Here is a 27,518-nt window from a genome sequence, read left to right as displayed (position 1 = left end):
GCAACACTACTCTCGGGCATATATAATGGAGAAATTTTTAGACCAAGAGACTAGATTGGATTAGAATATTCATGGAAATATGGCTTGTAATAACAAAAAAATGGAGACATCCAGATGGTCATCAAGAAAAGGATGGATAAATAAGTCTCAGAGTATTCACACAACGGAATAACAAACAGTAGTGAGTATGAATAAAGTATGTTACATGTATCAACTTAGACAAATCTCACAAATATAATATTGAGTGAAGAAAAGCAATTCATAGAAGAATATAACAGTATGATTCCATTTACATATGGTTCAAACATGGAAAATTTGTTTTTAAAAAGCAGGAGCATGAGAGGAGTTTAAATAATGAGGACTTGAAAATGAAGCCATAATAGAAAAAATCACATCATCAACATACAAATAGAGGCATATCTGGAGCATAACATGCATAAAATCAGGATAGGGGTTACCTCTGGGAGTAAGAAGGGCATTATTGGAGTCTCAATGGTGATAATAATGTACTATATTTCTTAATTTGGGTGGGTAGATGCAGAGACATTCATTTTATCACAAAGTCTTCCAATGCATACCTATTATGAATTTGTAAGTATTTTAACCTTCTTTTCAAAAGTTCTTCAATGAAGAAAAAATTAATATAGCCACTATCTCGCTTAGTTAGGGTCCCTCCCCATGTCTCTCAGGTGACTCACCCAAACATTCATGCCAACACATACTGAGAAGGCCCCAGCTCCCCCTCTTGAGTGTGCCAGGGGCTGTTCTGCGGGTATGCAATAGAGTCAGGTCAGAGGGGCACTCGGCCTCTATTTACATATTTGTTTGTTTTCTTAATAGAAAAATTCATTATCTTGCCAAAATTATCTGACACCTCTTCTCACAGAGATTTCTGTACCTCGTGCTTCACAGGGCAGGAGGTGGGTTTGCTTTTCCTATTTTGCAAAGGAGGAATGGAAGCACAAAAGCACTGCGCTCCTACTGGCCAACTGTTACAGTCACTGTCTTCCTTCCCGCAGCTTCCATTCTGTTTTATCCCCAAAGGGGCCTTCATGCACTGTTTGCCTCTATATAACATCCACAAGTTCTTTTGGAAGTCAGAAGCTCTAACTCTTAAATGTAAAAACAACAAGGGAATGGCACATCTGGGGTTAAAACCCAACTTTCCTGATCACAAATTCCATAAGGGAACATCCTCTAAATGGGATTTAAATCCATACGTGGTGCTCATTATCCACCATCAGGCCAGATGGGAGGGGGAGAGAGAACAGAACCACGGAGAGCTCCAGGCACTCACCTGCAGTAATGGGGACCAGTCCCCAGCCGCTGGCCCCTCCCTGCAGCCACCAAGGCTTCTCTTTGCATTATTTATTTATTTCCAAGACCTAGGGGTGGGAGAGGAAAGAGAAAAAGGAAAGGAAGTGATTTTTCTTCTTAATAGGTTTGCTCTTCTCGCTCTGGCTAGAATCAATGCAAGCGAGTGGAGTTGAACACACTCCTTAGCATCCCCTCCCCTCCAAACTGCTTCCTTCCATCGTAAATAATTCAGACAAAATAAAATAATCATGTGCTGGTAATTACCACCCCTCCCCAAAAACAAACGATCGCTGCAATGCAGTCCCCCTGGATGTTGCAGGGGCCGTCAGTGGTGCCCCTGCTGATGGCAAGTTGAGGCCGGGATGAGGGGTGGCATCTGAAGGTGAGGGCAGAAGGGCTGTTGGTTGTTATTCCCACGCAGAAGAGCTATGAAATGATGTCACTGTGCTTCCATGGAAATGGCTGGCTTTCTGCTAAGGGGTCTGGAAACAGCACACATTTAAACTGGCTGCTCTAAACAATAAATGTTTATTTTCATTCTAATTCCCATCTTTCTGCATGAGAATAAAGTTTGTAAGAGAGGCTTCCAGGCGGCCCCTCCTCAAAAAAAAAAAAAAAAAAAGTATGTCTTTTCTCCCAGCCTCACCTTTCATAGAGTTTTTATTTTGTGGGTTGATTTCTTCATGTAAACACCTTGCTCAATTGTGTGGGCCTCACTGATAAGAATTTTTAGGCAAGGAGTAAGTGGTTGTTTTGCTTCCAAACATCAAAAAAGTTCAGGCAGACATGGTACCAGTTACAGTATGAAAATAACATTCTCCATCCCATAAAACAAAATGGTAGCAACTCATCACCAAAAAAAGTCTCTCCTAACAAAACTGTGCATGTGAGCAGTAGGAGATAAGGACAGGGTGGTAGAAGACATCTCATTTGGACACCAGTAATTTACAGGGAAATCTCTGCTTACTCTACTTAATCATACTTATTCTCTGCAGATTCATAGTCTTCGGGGAGAATTAAAGAAGCTATGAACAATAACTTTGAAAACAACATAGACAGAACTGTTATGATACCAACTTAGTAATGCTATGTGGCATGTGGGCTTTAAATAAATAAAGCTGGACAAAGGTAACCTAACTCATAAACACATAGAATCCTGGCTCTTCTTCTTGCTCTCTTTCACTGCTCTGAAGATGCTAGAGAAACCCTTCTGGAGTGGAGACAAGTGGCCTTCGAAACCTGAGTTTTCCCCAGGCTGCCCCACACAGTGGGAGTAGAAGTGGATCCCTTCTCTCTGACACCAGAGGTGAGAAAGGCCATGAGGCCCTAAATATGACTTGTCCAATATAGTAGCCACTAACCACATGTGTCTACTTACAGTTATACTGATTAATTTTAAATAATTCAAATAAAATTTGAAATTCAGTTCCTGAATCACACGGGCACATTTCAAGTGCTCAGTGGCCACACATGGCTAGTGGTGCCCTACTGGACAGTGCAGACATAGAACATTTCCATCATCTTAGAAAGTTCTACTGGACAAGGCTGTTCTAATGTCGGCACGGCACACTGTAGAAGATAGATAGATAGATGATAGATAGATAGATAGATAGATAGATAGATAGATAGATAGATAGACAGACTCACTACATGGGGGAAAGTCTTTCAAAAGGGAAGAAACAGAATCTCCAACTCTAAGTCACTTCTGTATTTGGTGCAATTGTTTAAATAAGTAAATGTAAATATCCATGAGAAACAAGTGCAACCCCTAGTGTTTTAAAAATCCTGCTTCTACCCAAATGAGCCTTAAGATATAATAGCAGGGCATTTTTAGGTGCTTAGTAAAGTTATCCCTCAGTTTGGTTACTTTCCCTCTTCCATATGATGTTCTTAATAAAACAGTTTTGGAAAAGAAGGAAGAGCACATGTCTGGAGTAAAATGATTTTTTTTCATATTCTAAAAGAATAGTGATTCCAATGATAATATGAAAATTTTGCAATAAAATACTTAGCAGGCTAGATAAGTCAAACATTTGGTTCTTTGCTCACTCAGTCCTTTTCCCAAGCAGTGTTTACACTGAGGATTGCCATGTGCCAGGCACTATGCTGGGTCTGATAAGCCTTCTTTAAAGATTTTGCACTCACAAAGGAGAGAGGAACAAACACTATAATAAAGACACTGCATGACAATGGCCATCAGAGAAGTGAAAGAGCAGGTTCAGGGGTTTGAGAAACAGGGGAGCCCACTTCCTGCTGGGGAAAGAGGGCAACTTCCAAGAAGAGCTGCCTTTGAGCTGGATCTTAGAGCAGAAAGTGATTGTAGGTGTGCAAACTTGGGGAGACAGGGGAAGAAGGGGGACTGTGTTCAGAGAACCCTGGATGTCCTAGCTGAGCTGGGTGGTAAGCTAAGTAAAGGGAATTGAGGGAAGAAAGCACCAGAAATGCAGATCATAGATGCAACAGAGGACTTGAATGTTAGACTGAGCCAAACACTTAGCACCCTAAAACCATCCCACCCACCAGCGACATGCAAACTCCAGCACCTGCACCTGCCTTCATTAATGAAGAGTGCTCATTTTATCCATACCTGAAACTACTTAAGAGCCTCTGTCCATTAATCTCACCTCGTGATTGCTGCTCCATGTTATGGGAAGTCATTACGTTGTCAGTCAATGCCAGGTAGCTACCCACACCAGAATCCTCTCATATTCCAACTAAGCTCCTTTCCTTTCCTAAAATGTTTACCTGATAGCTCAGTTCATCTTCAGAATGATAAATCTTAAAAAAAAAAAAAAAAGCTACAGAGTTACCCCAGGAGGGTGAAAGAAAGGACTTATCCTCAAGGAACAGAGATTTGCAACAAGGGTGGTGGGAAGAACCCTGGCCCTGAAGCCGGGAGACAACTTAGGCCTGGTTGCATCCTTTAGCAGCCAAGATGCTGGGCAAAGCATATATGTGCTGTGACCCTCGGTTCCTTATCTTCCTATTAAGTGGAGAGCAATGAATGATGTCTGCCCTCGCTCAGCTAATAAAATACTGGGGAAACAGAGCCTATTACTGTATTTAGATAAGAGTTTGGAATAGTTAGTATTGATTCATCATCTGACAAAAATAAAGCCAGAATAACTTTTTCTTTGTGAATAATGTTCTTTTTGTCTTCAAAGGACCACTTTTCTTTCTAGTTGAAAGTTACTATTTCTTTTAAAATATTTAATATCCACATTGAGGTTATTTTCTCTGATCTTTTTTAATCTGCTTTCCTCCTTAGCTTTTGTCTGTTAATGCAGGAGAGAGTAAAGGGCTTATTTCGTGGTTTAAATTTTGAAACTGGTAGTGAATTTCTTGAAATCCTATTGTGTGCTTAAAATCATCTTCCTGGCCAGGGAGGATACAGAAGCAGTATCGGGGGGCTCTGCCCACAAAGACATTATAATCTAATTAGTTGCTGAAGATAATTTATGTTGTTATATTTTGCATGCAATTACAAAAACAAAACAAAACAATTATTAAAGGTCAAGCTGTAGTTGAAATTACGTGTGTTTCAGAGCATAGAACAATGGAGAACTCACCTAAGACAGGAACAGCAGGGGGAAATGTGAGTTCTGTGTGAGCCCTGAAGGGCAGGCAGGATTTGCAGGCAAGAAGGGAGAGGTAGGGTCTAGACTGAGAAGTCTAGACAGTGGTTAGGCACTGTGACCTTGGAGCAATGAGAAAAGTAGCCAGATTGAGTGGATAGAAAACGTTGAAAAATCAAAGGAAATAAGGTTGAGTCAGATTATGAAAGGTTCAGAAGGTTAGCTCCTTTGAACAAATGCTTTTTGATCATTTAAGTTACGTGGGGTCACGCGTAACTCACTGCAACGGGTAGAAGACAAATAAGATGGTCTTTCTGGTTCAGGACACTAGAATTCTGAGACAGAGGACTAAGTCTCCTGACAAATGAGTATTTGCACCCACTGATCTGGGGGAGGCATGGAGCCTCCTGGAGAAACCCAAACAAACAAATCAATAAACCTTATTTCTATTTATAACTGTTGGTCAAACAATCTTGTACCTTCTTGAGAAGCGAGGGCATTGGAAGCCAGATTGAAGGGAAAGGCGGACAGATGGCAGAAAAGAACTTACTGTGTAGGCTGGGGTCTGGTAGGGCAAGCCACTCCATGAGGAGAGCCAGTGGTGATCCTGGATAACCAGCGGAGCCTGGTACATGGAGCCACCTGGCCCAATTAACCTGATGGTGTCTATGTACCTCTGTAGGAACTGAGAGGAGGACCGCAAGACATTCCTTTAACACCATAGCACTCAGGCAATAATGCTCTGGGACCCCACTCTTACTGTACTGTAATGGAAGAAGCATTTTCGCTTCTGAGAAACCACCAAGCAGTCATAGCACCCGTGGAAACTGATCCTATCCATGGGGCAGGTCAATCTTTCCATATCTGCACTTAAGCAAAGGAAGAAGGTTCTGTGGAACAGGCCACAAGTAGCCATGTGGTGGAGGCAGCAAAGGCCATAAATATTATGGTTGGATTAGCTATATTACCAAAAATATATACTTTATCCCCTCCTGCCACAACCTCCATGCAGAGTGTAGCTCCCCACTCCTTGACTTTAGGCATGGCCAGGTGAATAGTTTTGACCAAGAAGCATTAGATGGGACACAAACTAAAGCTTAAAATGTCCTTGTGTGGTGAGACTTGCCCTCTTGTATTTCTGCCACTACTCTGAGCAAACTATGTCCCAATTAACCCCTTGGTCCAAGTCGGAGCAGATCCAGACCCACAGGATGAAGCAGAGCCAACTGCATCCAGTCTGCAGATCCCTGAGACTAGACAGCATAATATAATTCACACAAACTGGAAATCCAAATCACACAAATCTCAGAATATGACATTCCACAAACAGACTGTCTTTGACAACCGTAGTGAATGCACCTTTCAATAAACAATAACCCTATTGTGTTATTCACAACAAAGAACTGTGAAGAAGGGCCCATGCAGACTTTTGTTTTGTTTTTTTTTTCCCATTGAAAGCAGTGGTTTACCCCCAGCTTTGACTACAATAAGGTACAAAGGTGAACAAAACCTAAAACCTGTCCAGGCTAAAGCTGGGTTTTACAATGGCAGCTTTTGGAACTCAGGCTATTCTTTTCTTTTCTTTTTTTTAAGATTTTAATTATTTATTTATTTAGGAGAGAGAGAGAGAAAGTGGGGAGGAGGGGTAGAGAGAGAGGAGAGAGAATCTCAAGCAGACTCCCTGCTGAGTGTGGAGCCAGACGCTGGGCTCCATCTCAGGACCCTGAGATCATGATCTGAGTTGAAATCAAGAGTCAAACATTTAACCGACTGAGCCCCCCAGATGCCCCTGTAATTCACACCATTCTTTTTTCATTCAGTGCATCATTTCTTTTTATTTCTTTTTTTCTTTTTACTTTTTATTTTGAAATAACTTGAGACTTAAAAAAAGTTGCAAAAATAGTACAGCTAGGTCCCATATTTCCTTCACCCAGTGATAACATTTATTTGGATTTCATCAGTTTTTCTACCAATGTCCTTTTTCTCTTCTAGGATCCAATCCAGAATCCCACAGTGTTTTGTCTCCTTAGTCCCCTCAAATCCATGATAACTCATTAGTCTTTTGAAGTGAATTATTTAAAAGTGAATCACACTTTTGAAGATTGCTGATCAGTTACTTTTCAGAATGGATTTGTCTGATGTTTTCTCACTGAGGTTATGCATTTTTAGTAAGAATATCATCAAAACTATGTTGGCTCCCTCTCGGTGCATCATGAGGGTAGGGGAGTGGAAGGAATTCATTACTTGAGCACTTGGTGAAGGGAATATCTTCTGGGTTTCACCATGTAAAGTTACTTTTTTTTCCATTGGGATTAATAAAATCTTGAGAATGGTACTTTAAGACTATACAAATATCCTGTTTCTCCTCAAACCTTCACCTATGATTCTAGCGTCCATTGGTGGATCTTACTTGCAACATTATTACCCTAGCATTTGCCAAATGGTAGCTCATCCACCTGAAGCTAGAAGGGAAGCAGCTAATGAATCATCCCTTTGCTTCCCAACCTCAACCCAACCAATAATGAGATTTGAATTAAGTGTGCAAAGGGGTAAGGAGGTCCAGTTCCTGAAACTAAGGAGTCTCAGCCACAATTTCTGGGCTGCTTTGCAGAGTCGACTGAACAGCAATTGACAGATCTTGCTCAGAAGGCAAAGAGGAGAACAACCAGGGAGCACAGCCAACTTCCATGCTAATCAAGGTGAATAAAGCCATGACATAGAACAGAACACCACAGGACTCTGTTTAACACAACCAGGAACTCAACTTATTCAGCCAACTACCTTGTTTTCTATTTGTAATTAGAGTCACAAAGAAGCAGCTTCCTTGCGTGTCGCCCACAAGCAGAGCCCCAGACAACATCCTCATTTTCAATACTTCTTCCCCTTTATCTCACTCTGCCTGATGCCTAATAAGCTGATTGCTATTTACTTTGGACCAACAGCTAATCTGTTAATGATTGATTTTGAATTTTTACAGCCATTTGTCTCTGGCAGGACCTGAGACTGCAAAAGGCAATCCTCTCCTACCTGATGAATTGGCTTTTTCTTAGAAAGAAAAGAAAGAAAAGAAGAGAGGAGAAAAGAAAAGGAAAGGAAAGAAGAGAAGAGAAGAGAGATTGATTTAAGTAAAAAGTCTTCATGGTTGCATTCTGCTGACCAACAATTGATATTTAATGAGATACTTCAATGCAAAAGAAGAAACGGTGACTTTCTCTAAAATTCATCTGCCTTTGAAATGATCAGCAAATAATAAAAGTGGATGTTTTGCTACTGGTGGCATGGGGTAAAGACCCTCTTCCATATGAAGCAAATTGTAATTGTACTATAAATTTACAGAGCCTAAAATTCTTAATTAACAAAATTTATGCTCATTGCCCAACTAGAATGGGCTAGCTAAACTAATGCTATTACTGTCTTTTAAAAAGATCTAAATTGCACACCATATGATATATGTATTTTTTGCAGGATTTATGCAGAAAAGTGAGTTTTGCTTTCCACACACACAGACACACAAAAACTGTTGTATAGACAATGGTTATTTTAATTGGTACCACACAGCAGTGCTCTGCAATCTAATCAGTGCTTCTAAAAATAAAACCATGGATCACCACGTTCTGGAAAGTAGAACAAACCCGGCACATGAGAGTACTGCCATTTCTAAACACTGCTTCTTCCAGAAAGTTAAGCCTGCCTCAGAGACACCATCCCTAATTTTGTAAATAAGAATGACCCCCAAGGCTAGCATTCCCATCAACTATTTATTAAAACGCACCCCAAGACCTCTCATCTCAGAATGGAATTAAACTCATCCAAGTGTCTCTGGAAAATGAGAGTGATTTAAAACGTGAACCAGCACTAGCACAAAACGAAAAGGAAGGACCCTGGTACAAAGTGGTCTTTTGGTATGTCTAAGTGGTGGCGGGTCTTCCTGGAGAGCCAGTGTTATAAATTAGCAGATTAGACATTTTTGCAGAGCCTCTAAAAGGAAAGGCTAAACTGTTTGAGGGATAAAAGCCCTAATCTTATTAATATTTTAGATCCTGCAAGACATTGAGGCTCCATCTGCTGTCAGCACCACCTGAGAAAGAATTGAGGCAGCTGAGGGGCAGAAACCACGGCCCCCCAAGTGGTCTGCTGACCTTCCTGAGAGGTAGATATCATGTGACAGCAATTGCCTATCTCAGCAGACACGCTGGAAACGGGAGAAAGTGTTAAATATAACCAGGTAGACAGTGATGAATTGACATACTGAAAAATCGAACACTTCAGTAATCAGCCTAAGGATCTGATATCAACAACATTTTTCAGTTTTGTCCAAATTCATTGAAAGGTGTACTTTAGCAAGTTCACTTCTCATTGGTAAGACCTTTCATCTTTATGCTGCTTTTCTGATTGGATTCTGTGTCATCATTGGTTTGGGTGACTCTGTGCAGGAAGCAGACAGACTGTTTGCCTGGAGAGAAGAAGGACTGGAAGGAGCACAAATATAAATGAGTTTTACTCCAACATTAATTAAAAAACTATTAAATATCTATCAAAGTGGTTATTTAGAAAGAATTATTAAAGCCACGGTATATGAAAACACATCAGGTACAGTGTTCTAACAGCACAGTAAACCTGAAATATTGAAATATTGCCCTCTATTTTACAGTAGGAAGCTTCTATAACTATAATTCTAATCACAAAACTCTAATTAATGTCTACATGGCCTCAGATAACTTCATTAAATATTTGGAATATTTATATTATCCAAAGACAATCTCTATCCATTAGAATAAGGAAATCCTTTAAAATAACTTTCTAAAATGCTAGTGATATGCTTTTCTTTTTATGAGATACATAAGTCATACAATTTACTCTAAGGTTTCATGCATCTCTACAGCAGCATTGCAAAAATTCTTTAACTAAAAACCACTTTTGTCCCTGGTATAGACAGAACATGGCTTTCAGCTGAGGTCACTCCCTCCTTTGAGATTTAAATAAATAAACTGGCTCAAGTGTTCACCCCACATCCTGAGAGAAGTCAGATGTTCTCCCCCAGATTTCTGAGAATTCTGGAGAACTTAGAGTTTCCTAGTCACTTCTCTCTCCAGTGACTTCTCTGGGCCGGATTCTTGATCTCACTGTCTCTCACCTCCTATGACTGCCCCATGTCAACTGAGAATTTGAAGGTAACCCCTTTTACTTGATTTCTGTAACAGTATTTGTGTGGAGCAGACTCTTTATGCCCTTAAAAGTCTGTCATCAGGTCCATCACGTGCCACCATCTTGCTTTGTCTCTTAGTCTCTCTCCCCTCTTCTTTCTCCTCTGCTCTCCCCCATCACAATACCCGTAAACTTCTCTCACAGAGCAATGTGAATTGCCCCTTCTGTAGCTCCAGACCGTTCAGGCTATCTCTGGAGGCCTTATCTTCTTAGCCAAATGCTTCCATTAAGGTGGTAGACAGTCTCCTCCCTGAAAGGAATTCCTGCCTAGCTCTTAAAAAAATGGCACTTTCCTCTGGGCTGTTCACATATTACAAGAAAGCTCTGACTCATTCCGGCAAATATTCGGGAAAAGAAACACAAAGGACAACTAATTTTGTGATAAGTACCATAAAAAAGCATGGAAGGTCTACAATAGATAGGAATGTTGAATCACAATTTGGAGTCACCAGAACTTGGGGGTAGAACTTTGAGGAGATTCTGCTTTCAAATTCACCCTGGAAAGGGTCAATGAAAAGATTGATTTGTAGACATCCAGAGAGCCATGTGGAGCTAGAGATGAACCTCCATGTCAGTATCTTCCTAAGGCCCTAAGCTCCTGGCTTTTCTCAGAAACGTCCACCATTTATGGTGTTCTGTGTGTGACTGATTTCCTCTTGCAAACTATGCTGGAACCCAAGATGAGATAATGCTTTGCTGTATGGATAGGTAGAAAGAATTTCAGAAACCGACAAGAAGTCAATTGCTTTCCCTTTACTCTCAGCTTGAATATAGGATACAAAGCATCTCTCCAAAACCTATAAGCTTCAGGCCACTCAAAACTATCTGGAGAATGACGTGTGACTTACATGCCCATGTTAGATCAACAGCCGTAGCAGAGTATTAAAGTCCTAGATCCATGAAGACAAACAGAGGATGACTCAATTTGTTGGCAAATTCAGACATATCCTAACCCCAGCAGGATAATTCATGTAGAATTTTTACTTTAAAATTGGCTTATTCAATGAATTTTTTTCTGGCTTTCTGGAAAAGTAATGATAATTTCTAAGCAGATGACAAAAGTAAGTCAACTAGGTTCAAGCATAAAAACTAATTTTTATCTTAGTTTAATGCTGGAAGTGTATATTCAATGTTTACTGTGTTTAATTCAGTGGGAGGCCATCACTATTATTGGAATTAAAATCATTGCAAACTGCTTGAGAGGTAATTGAGTAGTTAATTTTATTAAAATCTATTGCATCCAATGTCACCCAGGTATAATATGACTGCCCTGAGACATGCTGAACAAAATTTGCCCAGGCACTGAGGAAAATGTTACATTTCAAGGGACCCAGAAAGAAAGTAACTTGTAATTGGTCAAACACTGTCTTTTAAGTCACAATAGATATGATTTGATCTATTCATATTGAATTCATATAGTCAATATAGGATAATAGCAAACATTTTAATAATACTCTCTGTAAACCAAGTACTGCTGTAAGAACTTTATATATACTAATTTACATATTCATCACCACAACACTATAAGATAGGTACTACTATTTCCATTTTACAGATGGGGAAACCAAGAAATGGAGAGATAATATAACTCACCTCCATCACACAGATAACAAACAGCCAAACTGGCATTTGTATACAGGTGGTCTGGCTGCCCAGTCTTTTACACTTGGCTTCTGTGCCCTAACCAGCTTCCACAAAATGTGCACCTATAGCTGACCCTAAGCAACTTTCACAATAGCAGCACCAGAAGCAAGAGCCGGCTTCTTATAGTCTGATTACCACTAAGTATCTAAGCTTTGAAGACACATGAAAAACACAAATCCAACCTAACTGCAAGGAGGGCAATGGCCAAGTTAAGAGAATTTGCATTACAAGGTATGCAAGGTATTATAGAAGGTACTGCTGCGTTAATTCCAAATGCATAGAGTGCCTTCAACCACAAATCATTAAGTGTGTCGGGTATAGGTTCCAGGGACCTGCTTCAATAAACCAATAAATATTATTTGCCTATGAGGCTTCACATGCCAGAATATTAAAAATAATTCAACACATTCCTATACTCCTACTTGGACTATTCATTTCCTTTGCAAACCATTCCTCCCTTGAAAATACCAGAGTAAATACTAGACTGGCCAAGTGAAGTAGTGTGTGCTTTGAATTAATTGAGGATGCATTAGTGAAATTATACTGCAGCAAGAACAGTGGGCCCCAATCTCTAACCTTATCCGTGAGACACTGCAACACTGTAAAATATATCTTACTCTACTTCATCTTGCATTTAAGCACCTCCTTTGACATAGCCAGTTGGTAACTCTAATCATATCTGTACTTAAATCAGGAAGCTAGGTAGGGTACGTTCCTCTAACTCTCAACATGCAACTCTCCACTTATTATTGCAACCCTTAATTTGCATATAACATAAACACTTGTTTGTGCACTTGTTTAATTATTTTTTTGCTTAATCGTTCTTTTTTTTTCCCTAAGCCTCTAAAGACTTAAGTATATCCAACACAGTTGGCTGCCCTCTGTTCTTCCTTTTTGGCAAAGGACAGAATGTGTTTAGATATCTACCGCTCCCACACATAACTCAGGATTAATGCTAACTGATCCAAGCCAGTGATTGGTGTAGGTGTGTAAGGGAGCAAATGCCAACTGAAGGGGTTCTGGGCTTCTATATGAAAGGATATACAAGGAAAAGAGAGGCTCCCTCCATTTCTATTGGATGTTAATGTGTCCAGATATGGTGCCTGGAATGGTAGCAGCCATTTATGACTATGACATCAGCTAGCCTGAGAATGACAGAACAGAAAGATGAGAAGGAGCTGGGCCAGGCATGATGTTAGTGAGCTATCAAATTAACCAACTACCGAACCTCTCTACTTTCAAACTTCTAGTTGTATGAAATAATAGATGTCCTCACTGATTTAGCAAGTTGAGTCAGGGTTTTCTGTTGCTCAGAGCTGAAACTCTCTGAAAGGAGACAGCAGAAAACATGACTATATAATTCACTTTAATTAATTTGTTCAACATGTACTAATTGAACATCCACTAGCCCCAGGCGCTGTTCTAAAACTTGGGGATAGACCAATAAATAAAATAGATAAATCCCTGCCTTTATAAACATATGTTCTAGTGGGAAGTTCCCTTTGTGTGAGGCATCATACACTTAGCACAACACAAAGCGTGAAAAGAGAAGGCATCTAACCCTGGAAGGATGGGAGGAAAGTTGCACTTATACAGCAGAACACTCTTCAAAGGCTATCGTGTTTAGTCGCTGGGGTTGGTATTATGGCCCCATTTTGCAGAGGAAGACACTGGGGCTCAGAGATCATAAGTGGCAGAGTCAGAATAAAAATCCCAATCTTCAACATCAGCCTTGACACTCATTTGGCTCTGGTGCTCTATGAAGCCTGCAGGGTAGTGAGTGGGTTAACAGTTGGAGCAGGATTACAGACCCACCAGATCCTGGTGTGCTGGCATGGATACACATCTCCTATGTGGTCTCACACCAACACAGGGCCATTGTGTGCCCTGTGAGAATTGTAAACAGGACAAGGCAGTAAAATTCAGGACAACCCCAAACAGATGGACATCTGGCAATCGTGAGATAAGCACTCAGAGCTTTTGATGAGTTGGTGACAGTGTAGGAAGGAGGGGAGATGAGTGTTTTGAAGGGTCTGAGATTTCCTGGTCTGTCAGCTCCAAGCCAGGCTGCCCTTAAGGGGATGTGGACCACAAACATTTCCTGGATCACAGGCATACAAAAAGCAGGAGTTCACGTGAGAGCTGTATGTTTTGCAATAATAATGCATAAAGGAACCCTTCCCAAAATTCTGCTTGGGGTGCTGTTTAGTGACATAATGATGGTACCTTCCATTTATTGAGCATTTAATACATGCCAGGCAATGTGCCAAGTCCTTTCTCTGTAGAATCATATTACAAAATTAATCCTACTTTTATTTTTACAGATGAGGAAACCAAAGCACAGAACATTTTAGTAATTTTAGTAATTGCTAAACAGGAGGCAGAACTGGGATGTGAATCAAGTCTGTCTTTTGACTATTGTCCTATCTTCCCTGCTGTGAGGGTTTACGGAGATTTTGAGACCCTGTGTGCTTGCATTCTCCACTCTGATTTAGACTCTTCTCAGCCTATGCAAAGTGAAGAAGTGGTTTGTTTGTTTGTTTGTTTTGTGCAATCTGCCATGGACTGACACAGAGTTCTAATATGCCTATAGATTCCCACCACACCAGACTCAGAACCCAACCTGCTCAATATCCTGTAAGATAATCCTCTGACTACTTCTTGGATGGTGTAGCAATGTCAAATCCCTATGAAATGTTAAGATCTAAACACTTGCTCTCAATTTATGTACTTTTCTCATTGTAGACCAGTAGCAAACGGCTCATAGACATGCACTGGTCCACACACCACGCTTGGAACAGCAGTGATATAGGACACTTTACCTGCAGTCCCATAATCCTGAAAAGGCAAGAGGCCCACTTAACAATGATTAGTGTTTGTATGTACAGGTGTATCTCAGAGAAGGGAAGCCCAACGTTAAAAAATCCAAATGAAAAGGAGGAAAAAAAGAAAGGAAACAAAGACATTTATAAAAAGGTAGTTCACAGACATAAGAGCATCTTTCATATTATAAACCAATAAGATGCAATTGTCTAACAGTAGAAGAATAAAACAATAATTCTGGTGAAGCCATTCATTGGAATAGTACATGGTCATTGGAGGAACAGATATAACATTAAATAGAAAACAAGAGTAAAATATACCCAGTATAATTCCATCTCTAACACATCAAAATCTGCTATCAATAAAGGACTCTAGTGGTGACTGGGTGGTACAATCAGGAAACATCTGACTCTTGGTTTCATCTCAGGTCATGATCTCAGGATTGTGGGATCAAACCCCATATCAGGCGCTATACTTAGCACAGAGTCTACTTGGGATTCTCTCTTCCTCTGCCCCTCTCCCCTACATGCTTGTGTGTTCTCTCTCTCTCAAATAAATAAATCTTTTTTTTAAAAAAGGACTCTATAAACTATTTGGCTTTTAATTATAATTTGGAAGATGATAATTTTTTTCCTCACCATACTTATTAATTAATATATCCTTAACTTACTTTAAGAAAACTATTATAAATTCATTATCACTAAGGTATAAATGACTAACAACTCATAATATTTTCCAAGGAGCATTTGCCTTTTCATGAGAGACAGTTAGCAAAAAGGGACTGATTGTCACATTTCAATCAGCTATGCCTTAGGAATATTACTTTGAAATCAGGCAACTGAAGAGGCTGACTGGAATCTCTGATGTATATGGTGTGTGGCTCCTAGGTTTGATCCCAGCTCTTCTCCTTCCAAATGAAAAAGCAAGAGTCCTTGACTACACCAACAAACTATGAGACCAAAATATAGATGGCAGCCCTGGTCACTCACTTAGGAGGTATATATAGGGAGGCTTTTTAATTATTTAGGATTTAAAACTCATCTACTGCCCAAAAGAATTTGAAAACACTGGATGAAAATATAAATGATTCAATTAGGAGCACCTGGCTGGCTCAGTGGGAAGAGTGGACTTTTGATCTCAGAGTTCTAAGTTAAAGCCCCACATTGAGAGTAGAGATTACTTAAATAAATAAAACTTTTAAAACTATTTAAACAATTCAATTCAATAAAACACAGTAAAAACAGTTTATAATTTCTGAAAAATAGAAATAAAGATAGTGAACAATGAATTTAGTTTACATTTTCTTCCTAGAACACAGTATTATTTCTTACTCAACAAAAATGTATTGATTGTATCTTTCATAGCACTTCCCACAGCAGATGTTTAAAATGAACAAATTTAATCAAAGTGCATCAACTTCAAGGTTTAACCATTTCCTCCTAAGAAACTTGTGGAAATCAGTATATAAATCATGAAGTATTTGGCAAATTCCAAAACAATAGTATATTCTAATTGTTTTATTTTTCCACTTAGCCATTTAAAGCATCTCAGACCTGAAATACATTACGTACATTAAGTGTTATCGCTTTATAATGTATTTAGAACTCAACAGACTCCCTTTCCCCTAACCTCACCATCAGATGATCCACATAGGTTGAATTTGGTGTCAGGTAAATTAAAAGTGTTATTTTATTATCCAAAGTAATTGTTTCAGTATTAACAGGCCATTATGCTGAATTGGTTATGCTGGTGATTATGCCATTAAGAATGTGGGGCTAACTATTGGTTTAGCTGAATGCCCATATTTGTGAAAGCCTTCTTTAAGCTTTCCTATAGATGGCAAATCATTCTTAACTGGGTATTCCAAATGGTCTGTGTACCTCAGATGTATTTTTCTAAGCCATTAACACATTGAAGCACCTCCCTCAATTCCCCAAGCAACCATTAATTAATGGTGTAAGAAGAAAGAATCAGGCCTCCCATTGCGATGCGGCTGGGACCAGACCTGCAGCAATGATCCTGCTCAGAATGAGACAGTCATTGGATGAGATCTCTTATTCATATCCAATATGTTGTCACAGGTGTTAGAAGAGAAGGGTGTTAGAACAGTGTTTTATTAAGAGCATTTTCTAAAAATCTGCTGAGTATGGGTATGTTTTTGAGAGCTTCAAGGTATCTCAAACTTGTAAGGAATTTTGAAATGAACCCCTTAATCTGGCCCTCAAACAGTGCCCGTATCTGAGAACTCACTAAGTGCTAAGCCCTGTATTAGGTTAATTAAGGTATCGTCACTGATGCTCACAAATTCTTGCCAGTTTCCTGTTTCACAGATGGGGTTCTGAAGAAGCTTAGAAAGCAAATCTACCCAAAGCCTCATGGTAACCTGGAAGTTATATGAAAGATCCACTTGGTAGGCTCCTATTACATAGCGGCTCCCTAAAACATCACAATCCAGCTCGTAGCTTACAGTCTCTGCCAGAGGATAGCACACACACCTAAGAACCATATGATTAATCATAAAACCAGGGGCACCTGGGTGGCTCAGTTGGTTGAGCATCTGTCTTCAGCTCAGGTCATGATTCTGGAGTCCTGGGATCAAGCCCACATTGGGCTCCCTGCTCCACAGGAAGACTGCTTCTCCCTCTCTCTCTGCTTGCAGCTTGCCCTGCTTGTGTGTGCGCTCCGTCAAATAAAATATTTTTTAAAAAATCATAAAAGCAACAGAACCCACAAAAACACCCAGAAACAACCATTATGAGAAACAGGCAAAAATCTGTGTTACACATTCCCACAGAGGGACATTCTCACCTAAGACTCAGAATTGTGAAAAAACAATTCTTCTCCCAAATTAGTACATATATAAAATGCAGTTCTAATGAAAATCCCAAAAGGATCATCTTTGAACCTTTGAAAAATGATTCTAAAATCTGTCTGGAAGACTAAACATTCAAATAGCCAGGAAAATTTTAAAAATGAATAGTAATGAGATATTAAAACTGTGGTCCTGGCACAGAAATGCACAGAGTGATCAAATGACCACAGTAGAGCCCAGAAAGTATATATGGACATTTAGTACATAATAAAAGCAGCATTTTATATCAGTGGGAATAAGATAAATTATTCAAGAAATTATCTTGAAAAAACTAGCTAGCCATTTGGAAAAAATAAATAGAGCTGGATCCCAGCCTCATTCTTTAAACTGAGTTAAATTCCAGAGGGACCAACAATTTAAATGTAAAAACTGGAACTGTAAAAGTAATATGGGAAAAAGGAATAAAGATTTTTATTATCTAGGAAAAATGGCAGTCTTTCTTATCGTAAGTCAAAGGCCAGAAGTGAAAAGGGAAAACCCAATACATTTTACTTCATTTAAAAATGTAAAATCTCTGTAATTAAAAAAAGTCAAATGACAAACAGTAAAATATTTGCAACATGATTTGCAAAGTTAATATCACTAGTGTATAAAATACTTTCTTCTTTATATTTTCCAAAAAAAAGTTTGTTTTTTTTACGATGAACATATACCATTTCTCAACCAAGAAAAATAAAGTTATTTTTTATTTTTAAAATGAACTACTTGTTTAACCATGCCTGTTTCCTCCAGCATATGACTTCCAATATTTAAAGGAACTGATCACTTTAGAGCACACCTTTGCAACCCTAACCACAGGAGGTTGCATTAAAGTCGGAATCACTTTAAGAATCACCTGGGAAGGGATGCCTGAGTGGCTCAGTGGTTGGGTGTCTGCCTTTGGCTCAGGACGTGATCTTGGAGTCCCAGGATGGAGTCCCACATCAGGCTCCCCAAGAAGAGACTGCTTCTCCCTCTGCCTGTGTCTCTGCCTCTCTCTCTGTGTGTCTCTTATAAATAAATAAATAAAATCTTTTTTAAAAAAATCACTTGGAAGGTTTTATTGCTGATTTCAGAGGTAAAGGAATTTACCCTTAAAATTTAACAAGCATCTTGATGTGTCTCACCTGTTGGTCTCACCTTGAAAGTTATCGTAGTAGCATCTCCAATCACAGACCATTTTAACCTGTGAAAAAGTATATGGAAGAGACCCTCTTGAATTCAGCAAGAGATGAAGATCCAGTGCTTCTTAAAGCAGCTCCATTGGCCATTGAAGAATTGCTTTCTCTGTCTCCTAGCTTTGGTGGCCTCTTAAGATCTGATGTTAAAATGTTGGTGCCAAATAAAACTTATTATCCAGGTTCTATCCTCAAGATCTCTTACATTTTATGCCAGGAAACCAATTCTGGGTATGACACTATATTTACAGCTCTATGATGTGAAGTATGGGCTCTGTCCTCTGCAGTTAAATGACCATTGTAGGAATTCAATCTTCTGTGTATGGTCCGAATTTCATTTACTGAAGATGCCATATATGTCTCCTAAGATGAAAAAAAAAAATTTGGATTCCTTATTGGAACTTTCCTGCTTCATCTTGACAATCTGTTTTTTCATATATTTGGAATGGCTTTTGCAAGTTTTTATTGGCTCCTCATTCCTTCCTCAGTTTTAACTTCAGTGATAGGTGCTTCACAGGCTTTAAGCGTTGTGACACTACTACAGTTCACAAGGTATCACAAGGTGTGATTTACTCAAATCTATTTTGTTGGTACAGAAGCTCAAGATTTCAAGTCAATTGATGACACGTCTAGATTTAAATGAGGTTTACTTTGAGAGATCTTTCTATAATTAGGTTTTTCAAAAGACACGGTGGCCTTAGAAATTGATCATTGGTTCTAATTTTTTTTTCTCTTCTTTTTCAAGTTTTAGTGACACGCCGTTAGGTCCTACCATATTTAAGCTTGCAGTCATTTCTCTCTTCATACATAGGTATTATCATACTAGGTAAAAACAATTCTGATATCTATCTATATTGTATCTAACATGGAGTCTTTCTTTCTTATTCATCATTTGATTAGTTCCTATTGACCACCTAGCTATGGTCTAGTTACTTTGTTAGATCATAAGCACATTAAAATTGTTTTAACCTGGGAGTAAATCATTATGAAAGACTGTTGTCCGAACAAAGATTGCATGTCCCCAAAGTCCCAGCGGTGATTACTGATTGCTGCCTATCACCTACACAGTAAGAGTTCTCTCTTCATACTCTCAACAATCTTGTGCTTCTGTTTGATATCTGAGAAAATTAGAAATTTATTCTCATCACCCAGGCTTTGTTCCATGCCAATGAAAATATCAAATTTGGTTTTGTCAGGAGTCCCTCTTGGAGGCCACTGCCAAGGATTCCACATAGGAGGTGATCTCATGGGAAACTACGTTGGAAATCCCCAACATCAACATGTGGGGCAGATGGTTCAATGCTTTGAGGTTTCAGCAGAACCTCTCAGACCTCTTGCTTTCATTTGTAAAATTCAAGACACTGAACAGGGACCAGTAGGGCTGACAGGACATCCTTCTTCAATAATTCAATCATTTCATCTAATTCCCTAATCTTAGGCTAGTCACTGGTCACAAGAGATGTTATTGTGCCACTTGTTTGGTCCTATGGGAAGTCTGCTTGTGTTTGTTTTTTTCTAGATAGCCTCAAATACAACATGGAAAACCCTGAGCCTAAAAATTAGGGGAATTACGTAAAGTTCATCTGGAAGTTAGCACAAACTTAAAACCAAGTCACTCATTCTTTTGGGCAAGATGAGCTGGTTAATAATTCTCAAAGAGTAACTGATGTCAGCTTAGAGGGAGGTCTCTAACCAAAAGTCCACAGGGCTCTCTCTGTCTTTAGATGTTGCCTCAATCCAAATGCTTCCCCCTGCCACAGACAAGGACATGGATGACATGCTTATCAAATCCTATGAAATTTATTCAGCATAGGAATCCAAGGAACAGGACACTTGACATCCAACTCTGCAATATACTTCGGAGAAACAATTTAAGCAGTGTCTGTTCAACTTCCAGTAAAATAGGATTTAGTTGCAGATGAAGAGTAATTATCAAAAGATTTATACTGCTCGCTGTTATTTTCTTCTTCATTCTCATTAGTATCTTTGGGGGGGGGCACACTTTTTAGTAGTCTTGAGATCACAGTTAAGTGGCCATGGTAGTTCCAGCAAATTATAATGAGCCTCTTCCTACCATCTTAAAGGAACACCCTGAAATATCACATAGTGCTCCTTGGCACACAGAACAAAAGATAAGGTCCTTGCAAGCAAGTTCAAATCCTGTAGCTCAAAGGCCATAGAATTTTAGAAATATTTTAGAAATTATGTAGCCTATATGTTCCATTTTACAAATGAGGCACTTTAAAGCTACAGGATTTCCATGATTTTTGAATGCCCCACTGCAATTCAGATTTAGAGCCTGAGTGAGAACCTTACTCCTTCCTTATACCTCGCTCCCTTTATGTTCCAGAATGCCCGAGTCAGTGCCTCCCCATAAGTAGGTAGTGCTTCCCTTTCTGCTCCTCTTCCTCCCAGTGAGCCATTCACCCCAGCATTCCCACAAAGCTTCACCCACCTATTGCGGTTTCCTCTGTCTAGAAGTCCTACCCTGTTGCTATGGAAACAGTTCCCTAATCATCATCTGAGACCTAGTTCAAATAAACTTTGAGGAAACTACTCCATCAGAGTTAGTCGCTCATTGTTCATTTTCCTATATTATGTGAATTTTCAGACTGATTTACATCCCCCTGTCTCTCCTATTGTGAGCTGCTGGGAAAAGGGGTGTCAGCCATCTTGAATCCCCAGCCTCAGGTAGATCCAGGTAGAGAGTCAAGTATGTCATGGACAATAAATAGCCAAATTAAAACAAATAAACAGTAACAACAGTAAAAACAGCCTTGGGTGAGGCCCCATTCCATAAATCTGTAGAAGCCACAGAGATAACAAGACAAAGCTTTTGTTCTCAAGGGGCTTACAATCCCAGTGGAAAAGTCACAACTTCTCAGCAAGTATTTCCTGAATGATGGATTAATGTGAGTTAATTCCAATTCTCCCATATTGATATGCTATTATAAAATTCAACTGATGTCGGTGTGTTTTGTGGAGCAATTGCTCTTTATCTTGACTAACAGGACTTCCTACTTTGTAGTCTGACTTCTGCACTTCACTACATTTATCACAGCCCCTAGGGCTAGGTTCTCGCCATAAAGCTGTGCAGAAAACACGATGGGAAAATCCTCTCCCACACATCAGAAGCGTCCCCCATGATAAAACAAAGTATTGGCCTGGAGTGGGAGAAGAGGCACACACACTATTAGCTAGAATATAAAACAGTACAATCTTTCTATAAGGTATGTGATAGGCTCAGTTGGTTAACCATCCAACTCGATCTTGGCTCAGATCTTGATCTCAGGATAGTGAGTTCAAGCTCCATGTTGGGCTCCATGCATGGAGCCTATTTAAAAAAAAAAAAAAAGAAAAAAGACAGTACAATCATTCTAGTGGCCAACTTGGCAATATGTATCAACATTTTAAATGTACATCGCTTGGTGCCAGCATTTCCACTGCTAAAAACTTACCCTATGAACATATTTGCACAAATCTGCAAATGTGTAAGTATATTCATTGCAGCCATGGTTGAAATAATATAAATTTTAAAATGGTTACATCCATACCCTGGAATTCCATGCAATCATTACAAAAAATGTAAGAGATTAAATGTGCTGAAGAGAGACAGTCAATATATTATTAATTGAAAATTCAAAACACTGAAGAGTATTGTTTAATATTATCCCATTTGTGTAAACAAATAATATATACATGTATTTGTATATGTATAAATATTACTAAAAGGATATGCCCAAAATATTATCAGAAATTATAACAATGGATAGTATAAAAGCCAGAAAGAAATAGGAGAATTTTATTTTTTAGTTCATACTCTGGTAGTGTTTGAATTATTTTACTATAAAATATATTATAGTTATGATTTCTAAAAGTGCCTTCCACCTTCTTACCACCTTCTTGTTTTATCTGTTTCAGTTTAGCCAACTCGATTTTCTCAGGACTAAACTTATTTATTCCATATTAACTCTGAAATTCATATGTATCTCCCAAACTCATTCTCTCTAAGCCACTTTTTCACTTTAAGTATGACCTTTCCGAGATCTTTAGCTTATTGTTAACCAGACGAAACCATCAGCACATGGGCCCCCAATCCAGGTACTGAATTACAAAAGTACATTTGGGGGGTGGGGGGGAAGCTTACTCAATTGCATCAGTGAAAACATCAACAAATGTTAGCAATGCCACAGTGTCATGATGCAGGAGGTCAAAGACCCATGCACTCTGCACCAGGGGTCACAGTGGGACTTAACTGGGGCAGTTCTGGTTCTGCGTTAGGACCAGGAGCACTCCAATCTCAATGAAAGTGCGTAAGACACCGCTATTATCCCCGGATCATTGCCATGGTAGACCCAAACAACTCCAGTCTATCGTGTCAATGTGTATTTGGGGAGTCTTTAATGCACGGATCATTGGCAAGCTGCACCATAAAAGCCCTGTAGGAGCCATGGCCGAGCGTGGAGTCAATGCACACTCGGGGACGCCCCCATGCCTGGATCATTTGCAGCGCATCGTGTCAATGCATACTCGGGGAGCCCTTACTCCGCAGCCTGTGCGAGCCGAGGAACAATGTACACCAAAAATCCTTATGAAATAGTAGTTACAGTGCATACACAGTATTCACTCTTCTAAACGGCATGTCAGCAAGTTTAGTGTGTCACAAATAACTCCTAAAAGGCACAAAACACTCCTAGCGGCCCAACTTCACGCACAGCCGGCTGGTCCATGGAATTGTTGCATGACCGTGGCAGGAGTGTGGGGCTCTCTGTACGGTGAACAAAGGGAAAGGGACAGCTAGTTCTTGCAGTCTAAGCCCCGGCTTCTATTCCGTGTTTCATTATCCCAACTATTTTCTAATCATTTTCCTGGGCATCTGCTACTTAAGATTCCAGAACCTTCCCTCCCTCCCTGCCCTGTTCCAGAGCATCTGAAGAGTCAGGTGAGAAGGATGGCTAGAGGCAATCTCCTTGGGACTTAAGGCTCTATCTAGACCACCACCGTCCAACAGAAATACAATGGGAGCCACTTAGGTCATTTTAAATATTCCTTGTAGTCACACTTTTTAAAAAGGTAAAAAGAAACAGATTTAACAGATTTTAATAATATATTTTACTTCACACAAAATACTATCTTGTCAATATCCAATCAATATTTTTAAATGATTGGGAGTTTACATTCTTTTAGACTGGCCACATTCCAAGGGCTCAGAGCCACACGTGGCCAGTGGCTGCCCCAGGGACAGCTCAGCTACGGAGGCCCAGGAAAATGAATCCCAGTAGCTGGGGTTCGCAGGCAAGTACCTATTTCCAAGCAGGGGTGCGTCTCTCCTTCCACCTCCTTGCCGTACCAGTGCACCTGCTGAATAGCCTTTTCTTAGCAGCCTGAGCGGGCGGCCCTGTGTTGGTTTTGTGATCATAAAAACGACCGCAAAGATGCGCTCGGGAAGGGGAGAGAACTACTCTAGGCCCAAATGATCCTGTCCGCAGCAGGTCCTCCTCGGAGACGGTGACGGAGAGGAGGAGGAAGGGGGAGCTGCCGGGGGAGGGGAAAGGGAGCCCAACGGTGCCAAGCCCGAGGGCGGCGGCCTCACGGCCACTAACTTCGTCCGCAAACGTGCGGGCCGCGGGGCTTGCGGGGTCGCCGACCGCCGGCCCGGGGGCGGGGGGGGGGGGGGGGGGGCGTGCACTGGTATCCGAGGCCGAGTCTTCCCGGGGACACAAAGGGGGAGGGAGGCGGAGACAAAGGCGCAGGGAAAGAAAAGGAGGAGGGCGGGGGCGGGATGGGGGGGCGGCGGAGGCGCAGGGCTGCGGAGCGCGGGGCGGGGGCGGGGTGCGGGGTGCGGGGCCGAGGGCGGTCAGGGTGGGGATGAGGCGGCGGAGGCCTAGGGCTGCGGGGCGCAGGGCTGCAGGGGGCGGGGGGCGGGGCCGGGGGTGGTCGGGGTCGGGGGGGGGCGGCGCAGGGCTGCGGGGCGCAGGGCTGCGGGGGGGTCGGAGGGCGGGGCTGGGGGCGGTCGGGCTGGGCTGCGGGGCGCGGGGCTGCGGGGGGGTGTCGGGGGGCGGGGCTGGGGGCGGTCGGGGTGGGGGGCAGCAGCGCGGGCTGTGGGGGGCGGGGCCGGGGGCGGCCGGGGTGCGGGGTGGCGGCGCAGGGCTGCGGGGCGCAGGGCTGCGGGGGGGCTTGGAGGGCGGGGCTGGGGGCGGTCGGGGTGGGGGGTGGCGGCGCAGGGCTGCGGGGCGCAGGGCTGCGGGGGGCGGGGCGGGGGCGGGGGCGGCGGGGCAGACAAAGCGCGGGCGGGCGGCCGCGGGGCGGGGGCGCGCGCTCATCCGGGGACTGGCGGGCGGGCCGGCGGCGGGAGGGGGAGGCTGGGCGAGGCGGGCAGGTCTATTTGAATATCAGGCTCTGCCACACTCCGGGCGCCGCTGACAACTTCATTACCTCCGCGTGTAAAAATGACTGCGGGCGAATGCAAATGGCTCGGCCGTCTCGCCGCCTGCCTCCGCTCTGCCGCGGGCTGCGGGCCGAGGCCCCGGGAGCCGCCGCCGCCGCCCGACCCGACGAGCGGCCCGCGGCAGCCCCGGCTCCTCCCCCCGCGCCCCGGGACCGGGACCGGGACCCCGGACCCCCGCCCGACGCCGGCTGGGAGGCCCGGGCGCCTGAGAACGGCTGACCTAAGAGGTGCTCGGGAGTGTTTAGCAAACGCCCTGCCTCATGACTGTCACCTAATTAAAGTATGGCAGTGCCGGGAAAACAGCCCTCGGTGGATGGGGGATGGGATGCGTAACCTTGAACCCTGATGGAAGAGGTTGGACCCCACCCGTCCCGGACCCCGCGGGCCCGTGATTAATTTGGACGAAAGCGTCCCTAAGGCCCCATTTGCGCCTAGTGAGCAAGCGGGGAGGGGCGTGTGCTGCTCCCTGCTCTCCGCTCCCCAGGCCTTGGGGTGTGCCTGCCTCGGGGAGACAGGGTGCTCCATCACTGTGCGGGACCCCTCTCCCAATCCATGTGGGAATAGAGGCGAGTCTTGGACAGAAGGAAACACGGTCCTTAGAGAGCCTCCCTCCCTCCTTGGGCATATAGAACCAGAGGAGAACTCATTCCCTAGCAAGAAGTCACCTCCTGCCTTGCGACAGCTCCAGTTATTACATGTGGACTCCCTGAGAGCTCCTCGAGGGCAGGGGCTAGGTCATTTTTATTGATAACATCAACAGTAGTAAACATCTGCTGAGGGCTTATTATGCACAAGACATTATGCTACTCCTTTATCTAGATTATCTTGGCAGCAACCCCCCTTTTGCTCCCCTGAAAACCGAGGCTTAGGGAAGCCTTATAAGGGGCCCAGGGTAACCCAGCAGGAAGGAGTGGAACAGGCATGGGAAAGTAGGCCTGCCTCCCTCCAGAGCCTGTGTCCTGGACCATTCTGCAATATTCATTTTATGAGCCTTGCAGCTGGTTCTGCTGTTCTGCACCCCCTTCCTTCAACTCCCCATTCCCTTCAAGACAGTTCCTAACCTTATGGCCCAGAGTAAATCCCAAATCTGTTACATTCCACCACTTCTTTTGTCTGGGGCTTGGTTCAGAAAAGAACATGTGACCAGTCCTGGCCAATGTCATGGGAGGGGACATCTCTGGGGGATTCTGGAAAGTGCTTCCTTGCCCCAAAAAAGGGACACACAGAAGCAATTCTCATCTCTTCTGCTGGATGATATCTTGGTGCTCTGAGAAGTCTGATGGTGTCTACCACCTAGTAGCAATGGAGGAGCCAGCCAACAAAACTACTTTTTGTAGAGATAGATTTGCAGGATTCAGTGATGCAGGCAGGCCGAGTCCAAGGCCTCAGAGGGAGGGTCCTGTAGGACCAGCTAAAAGGATCCTTGGCTTCATACATGATAGAAACCAAACAAGCCAGAGAAAGTGAAAGCAGTTTATTGAATAGGGAGAGTGATCGGGGGTAGCAAACAGGGTGTCTGGGAGACTCAGAAAGGAAAGGAGAGTGAGTCTCATCATCACCAGGGTTGAGGGGTTTATCCTGGAAAGGAGTCTAGGGTATGTGTTCCTTCAGGAATCAAGGATAAGGTCCAATCAAAGGCTAGTTTCAGGTGAACAATAGGCATTATTCCATAAAGTACTGAAAGTGGGGGTACTGATGCCAGCGTCAGCTGAGGCTTGTTTGAAGCTAATGTCCTGGAACGTTAGAGATCTGGCTCTTCTTCCGTGTTTTAAAACCTAGGACAAAACTCAGAGAATGATTAACGGCCTTGCTTCCGCCTTGAAGTGGGAACATAGCTTCTTTGGCATATTCAGACGCAAAATATGGAACATGAGTAAATAGGTCCTAGCAGAAAACCAGCAAAGATGGAGCCTTTCTAAAAGGGAGTCCCTTCAGCTTCCCTACCACCTCAGTAAACTCAATAGGAGCTAAAGCTTAGGAAAGTCTCATTTTTTAAAATATTTTATTTATTTATTCATGAGAGAGGCAAAGACATGGGCAGAGGGAGAAGCAGGTTCCCTGCAAGGAGCCTGATGCAGGACTCGATCCCAGGAACCCAGCTTGAACCGAAGGCAGAGTTTCAACCACTGAGCTACCCAGGCGCCCCGGGAAAGTCTCATTCTATCCCCATATCTACTAGCAGTGAAATCATGCTGCCTCATGTATATTCAGGCTATATTTAAGTTCATTCCTTTCTGGAATGAGAGAAAATAAGAAGAAATAAACAAAAACCCCGAAAATTTGGTCATGTCTCTACCCTGTTCTCTTTCCCTTTCTTCATCAGTAAAATGACGGAAGAGGGTCAGCTCCAGATACTGAAAATGGAACCTCACCCTTCCAACTCCTCTTCCTGGGCACTCACCTCCAACCTCATTCAGTCTCAGGGCCCTAAGCAGCTTTTCCCCAATTTCCTTTTCCTTCAAGACAGTCCTTTGCCT

General features: G+C 42.2%; 1 long non-coding RNA gene across 1 annotated transcript in view; it reads right to left on the bottom strand.

The window, feature by feature from the left end:
- LOC140599739 (uncharacterized) overlaps nucleotides 1-24,240 on the bottom strand; it is a 30,228-nt gene extending 5,988 nt beyond the window's left edge. The window contains exons 1-2 of the long non-coding RNA XR_012002727.1: nucleotides 23,897-24,240; nucleotides 1,298-1,385 (exon numbers count right to left, since the gene is read on the bottom strand). This is a non-coding gene — a long non-coding RNA (uncharacterized lncRNA). The remainder of the gene's footprint in view (nucleotides 1-1,297; nucleotides 1,386-23,896) is intronic.
- Between the last annotated feature and the right edge of the window lie 3,278 nt (nucleotides 24,241-27,518).

Source organism: Vulpes vulpes, chromosome 7 (assembly GCF_048418805.1).
Source record: "Vulpes vulpes isolate BD-2025 chromosome 7, VulVul3, whole genome shotgun sequence".
Classification (NCBI taxonomy): domain Eukaryota; kingdom Metazoa; phylum Chordata; class Mammalia; order Carnivora; family Canidae; genus Vulpes; species Vulpes vulpes.
Note: the sequence above shows the minus strand (reverse complement) of the source record. Positions and strands in the feature narration are given on the sequence as shown.